Below are 5974 nucleotides of genomic sequence, written 5' to 3' on the forward strand. Positions count from 1 at the left end.
GTTTTCCCCGGTGAGTACAACCGAGGGAGGTTCCGTGATGGGGCAACCGGGTCCTAGCCGAATGCAACAGTTGGAGGCTAGGCTGATTGATATGGAGGAAAGTTTGGCTCATGCCATTCACCTAATCTCAGCGATGGGGGCAGGGGAGAGAATCTCACCTGAAGAAATGGCGGTACAAATCGCCACCCTCCAAAGTGTCATGTCCTATCCAGTGGAGGACGCCCCGCAGCAGCCGCTACCTTCGGGAGAGGAGGAATACTATCCGGGAGAATCGCCCGCGGAACTCCCTAGGATAGACGAAACTCCGCCGGGCGGGGATACTCCAGCTGAGGCACCTGGAGAGACTCCGACGGAAACCCCAAAATCGGACGGGGATCCATCTCCCAAGGAGACTCCAGCGGAGGAGCCTAGAGAGGAGGAAGAAGGGCCAACCCGTCCAACCGAAACGACGGTGATACCCCCTCCCGCTTCTCCAACGACAGTTCGGCCGGATCAGACGGAAGAGCCCCCGGCCCCTTCAGAGGAGGAACGACCGCTAGAAGTGGTTTCCATTCAACAGACCCCGAGCGCCCCGACGCCACAAGATCAGCCTTTGCGTCCCAGAGACACGACGCCGAGAGGGGTAAGCCCGCACGGCCCACCACCCATCAGGCCTTCGCCGCTGCGGCCCCTTCCGCTTCGACCGCAACTAACTCCTTCGCAGCAACCGATACGTTTGCCACTTGAGCAGCCCGTAATACCACCTCCGAACCAACCGGTGGGGCCTACACCACTACGACCCCACCAACCCGTCCCTCAGTGGCCGGTCATTACTCAGCCGCACCGGCCACCTCCACCTCAACCGCTACTGCCAGCACCTCCTGTATTGCCACCAGCCAGACCAAGATTGCAGCCGCCTGCCCGACCACGACTGCAGCCACCAGCCCAGCCGAGAGCACCACCGCCAGCCCAGCCGAGAGCACCACCGCCAGCCCAGCCGAGGCCGCTACCCCCGGCTCAACCGGTGATGCCGCCGCCAGCGCAACCAGCACCGCTACCACAACCGGGTCCCCCCATACCTCAAGTGCCATTGATGCTTCCGACGGACTTCTACCCAGCACCGGCTCCGAGGCAAGACCTCCCGATGGGTTGGGTGAAACTGGAAGCTACTTTTGATGGGGATCCCTCCAAACTGGGATTTTTCCTAGTGCAAGTCGTGCAATTCTTCAACCGGTGGGGACACCTCTTCGGCAGCGAGGCCAGTCAAATTGAACATCTCGGCTCCCGCTTACAAGGCAAAGCAGCGGACTGGTATGTAGGACTATATAATATCGGGGCCCCAGAACTCAATACTCTCCAGGGGTTGGTGGATGCTATTCGAGCGCAATATGAAGATCCCTTAGAGGAAACCAGGGCCCGAACAGAATTGCAAGCCATTAAACAGGGCAGCATGTCGGCGAGAGACTATATCACGAAATTCCGACAATTGGCTGCCAAATGCCCTAGGTGTGAGGAGTCCACCAAAATCATTCTGTTCAAGCAAGGACTAAACCCGAGACTTTTGGACAGAGCCCTCATGCAGGACAATCCCCCTACGTTGTTAGGCTGGATCCAACTTGCATGCGAAGTTGAGAATCGCATTTTGGAAGTCCGTTTGGTTGAACAACAACAACAAACGGGACAAAGAAGACCCTTGGCTTTACAGAAGGGAGGACGGGGAGCTGGGTACGCCACCCGTGGAGCGAGAGATGCTAGATGGCAACAAGGGCTGTGTTTGCAATGCGGACAAGCCGGTCACTTTGCAGCACAATGCCCCTACCGGCCTGTGCAAAGACCTCCGCTTCAACTACGGCGCCCAACCCTTGCTCCATTTCCTGCTCTCCAACGCCCGATTCCCGCACCACGAGCGAACAGAGGCCGCGGCGCTTCCCAAAGGCCCGCCTCAGAGAGAGGACTAGAAGCGGAAGAAGTTATGGAATACGACCCCGCTTCCCCAAACGCAGAAGTCACTCCAGAAAGCCCCCAGTCGGGAAACGAGATGGATCTGTCGTAAAAGGGCCCAAACGACAGATCCGCCCCAAGCCCGTTCCTGCACGGAACCGGCCGCCCGGGTCCATCTTATTCATGCCAGTGACTCTAATCAACCCAGAGAGAAAAATGCACATCCGAGTGCAAGCCCTTATCGATTCGGGCTGTTCGAGAGACATCATCGCCCCAGCTCTAGTCAATGGACTAGTCTTACCAACTCGGGAATTACAAAATCCAGTAATCTTTGAACAAATGGATGGCACCAATATGAACCCTGTTACCACTGAGACCATCCCAGTGATCACAGGCATGGGACAACATTGGGAAAAGAGGTCTTTTGTCATCAGCACCACTGCCAAATACCCGTTAATTCTAGGCAGCAAATGGCTATGTGATCACAATCCCTACATAGACTGGGCCCAAGGATGCATCACCTTCAGTCATGCCAACTGCAAAAATCACCGTTGGAACCAAAACTGGGGCAATGATCCAACTCACACTGAAAACGCCCTTCTTACTCAAGAAGAAATCAACCAAATACCCGAACCGTATTGGCCTTTTCTAAACGCTTTTTCCGAGGAGGAAGCTGATACTCTACCCCCACACCGACGAACGGACTGTGCGGTGGAAATTTTACCCGGAGCCTCACTGCCCAAAGGACGACTCTATCCCATGGGTCTCCATGAACGAGAAGAGCTCCGGAAATTCATCGACACCAACCTCCAACGAGGGTTCATCCGCCCAGCCAACAGCCCCCACGCCGCTCCGGTTCTCTTCGTGAAAAAGAAGGATGGGGGACTACGACTATGCACGGACTTTCGAGGACTTAATGCAGTATCCACCAACAACGCCTATCCTATACCACTCATCCGAGACCTTCTCAACGTCGTGGCCCAAGGTAAGATCTTTACAAAATTAGACTTAAAAGATGCTTACTTCCACGTCCGTATCAAGGCAGGGGATGAGTGGAAAACCGCATTTAATACGCCCCTCGGACAATATGAATACCTAGTTATGCCTTTTGGATTGACGGGAGCCCCGTCTGTATTTATGTCCATGATAAACGAAGTTCTGCACGAATTTCTGTACAAAGGGGTGGTGGTGTACCTTGATGATGTCTTAATTTATTCGGACACAGAGGAAGAACATATTCAAATGGTACAAAAGGTCCTGGCCACCTTGATGAATAATAAACTGCCCATCAAGTTGTCCAAATGTGAATTCCATAAAACCGAACTCACTTACCTTGGGTATTGCATCTCCCAAGAGGGTTTAAAAATGGATCCAACCAAAATACAAGCGATTCAAGAATGGCAAACACCCACCACCCGTAAAGAACTACAATCCTTCCTGGGTTTTGCCAACTTCTATAGAGACTTTATAGCAAATTTCGCCCAAATCACGCTCCCCTTAACAGAATTGTTGAAAACAAAAGATAAAGGGGACCAAGCTAAAAAACCCTCCTCCAAACTACAATGGACCTCCGATTGCCAAACTGCTTTCGAATGCCTGAAAAAGCAATTTGTAACGGAACCCATCCTCTCCCACCCCAACGAACAGTCCCCTTTCGTAGTGCAAGTCGACGCCAGCGATACGGCAATAGGGGGAGTTTTACTGCAGAAGGGGGAGGATGGAAAATTGCGGCCTTGTGCGTTCTTGTCTAGAAAATTTTCGGAGGCGGAAAGGAATTGGAATGTGTGGGAGAAGGAGGCTTTTGCAGTAAAAGCAGCCCTTACTAATTGGAGACATTGGCTGGAGGGGGCGCAATACCCCTTCGAGGTCTGGACAGATCATAAAAATCTGGAGGCCCTCCGAAGCCCACGCAGACTGAATGCCAAGCAATTGCGGTGGGCGGAATTCTTTTCCAAATTCAACTTCACTCTGAATTATCTCCCGGGCAAAACTAACTTTTTGGCGGACGCCCTATCGCGCATGCCCCAACACAGGAGCAAACGGGAGGAGACTGTCGACACGGTCTTCTCGCCTACGCAACTTGGGGGCGTGGTGACTACTCGCAGTCGAGCCAAACAGCCCCTCCCGGCCAACCAGGAGTGGAAATCGAAACTTAAAACTGAGGTGGAAAAGGAGGGGGATAAGGCTCCGCGAAACAAACTGGTCCAATCCCCACAGGGGGATTGGCTAGCTGGGAGCAAGTTTTATGTCCCTGACAGCCTCAGGCTGGAGGTCTTGCAGCGCTGTCATGATGCTCCCACTGCTGGTCATTATGGGTATCTGAAAACATTGCATCTAATCCAAAGGCAGTTCTGGTGGCCGGGCATGCGCAAAGACATTTCCCAATATGTTAGTTCCTGCCCCGTTTGCCTCAGCGCCAAAACCAGAAAAGGAAAACCTCCGGGTCTCCTGCAACCATTGGAAACACCCAACAGACCTTGGGAAATAATATCTATGGACTTTATCACTGATCTACCTATTTCAAAAGGACATAATTGCATTTTAGTCGTGGTAGATCTGTTCTCCAAACAAGCTCATTTTATTCCCTGTACTGCTATACCCACCGCTCGAAAACTAGCAGATTTATTTTTAAAACACATCGTAAAATTACATTCTTTTCCGTCCAAGGTGATTTCGGATCGCGGCGGACAGTTCGTTGCCAACTTCTGGCGGGAGCTTTTGAGAATGTTGAATATTGAGCAAGGCATCAGCTCAAGCCACCACCCACAAACCGACGGACAATCCGAAAAAACAAACCAGATACTAGAACAGTTTCTTCGTTGCTACATTAATTTCCAACAAGATAATTGGGTAGACCTTCTCCCTCTGGCCGAATTCTCATATAACAACAGTGTACACGCTTCAACTGGAGAGGCCCCTTTCAAAATTGTCTATGGAGCTCACTTCAATCCCTTCCCGTTGGACGCTCCCCCTCTCCATTCCTCTAATTTGCCAGATGTATCTTCGTGGTGGGGAGAGGCGGCGCAACAATGGACTCTTATTAAGAAACATCTTGAAAAAGCCAAACTGGATTACAAAAAATACGCAGATCGCCATCGTGTGGCCGAATGGGATTTACAACCTGGAGATCATGTGTATATTTCCACCAAGAACCTGAAACTAGCTCAGACAAGCCGCAAACTCGCTCTGAAATTCCTGGGACCTTTCCCTGTGCGCAAAATAATAAATAAAGTGACTGCTGCTGTAACTTTGCCCAAGAACTTACGCCACGTACATGATACGTTCCACGTCAGTCTTTTAAAAAGAGCTCCTACCGATGACAAGTGGCACATCAAAGCTCCACCCATTCCAACTTTAATTGACGACCAAACACACTATGAGGTACAACAAATTTTGGACTCTAAACTCAAACGAAATCAGCTTTTTTACCTCATTAGATGGAAGGACTTTGATTCTGGGTACGATGAGTGGGTGAACTCTGTACATGTTCATGCTCCTAGATTAACCAAAGCTTTTCATACTCGCTACCCATATAAACCAGGGGGGGATCTGTTTTAAGGGGGGCAGAATGTCAGGTCCAGTGTATATCTAAACTGTACTGACTCCATTTTCTAATGCTTCTAGTGTTTAAGTGCTTTCTTCCCAGGTGCACCAGTTCCCAGGCAGCATTCCCACCGGAGGCGACTGTTTTGTCTAACACCGTTCCACCAAGCATTGGCCTTGAAGGAGAGCAGCTTCCCAGGACTGAGAGATGTTGTTTTGAGAACTGTGGGGGGAGGCAAATCCAGATGGGTATTGTTACTCTGTACCTCATGCTTTGCCCTTCATTGGTAACAATGACTATGTACCATCCTGAGTCTCCTATTCAGGACAGTGGACTATAATGGACCTTTTCTGCAGTAAAGTTTCCTTGTTCAATCAATGGACTCCTGTTTGCTTTTGAAAGGGAACCTGTAGGAAGCGCCTTATCTAGCCACAAGCTGACACATCCCAGCAAAGTGGAGGCACAAGTTAAACATTCTCCAGGCATGAAACGGAAACTCTCTTCCTGTGC

General features: G+C 51.0%; 1 protein-coding gene across 1 annotated transcript in view; it reads right to left on the reverse strand.

The window, feature by feature from the left end:
* The window catches only part of VAV1 (vav guanine nucleotide exchange factor 1), an 84056-nt gene that overhangs the window by 61354 nt on the left and 16728 nt on the right, over positions 1-5974 (reverse strand). The window lies entirely within an intron of this gene.

The sequence above is a fragment of the Eublepharis macularius genome, chromosome 19 (genome assembly GCF_028583425.1).
Source record: "Eublepharis macularius isolate TG4126 chromosome 19, MPM_Emac_v1.0, whole genome shotgun sequence".
Classification (NCBI taxonomy): domain Eukaryota; kingdom Metazoa; phylum Chordata; class Lepidosauria; order Squamata; family Eublepharidae; genus Eublepharis; species Eublepharis macularius.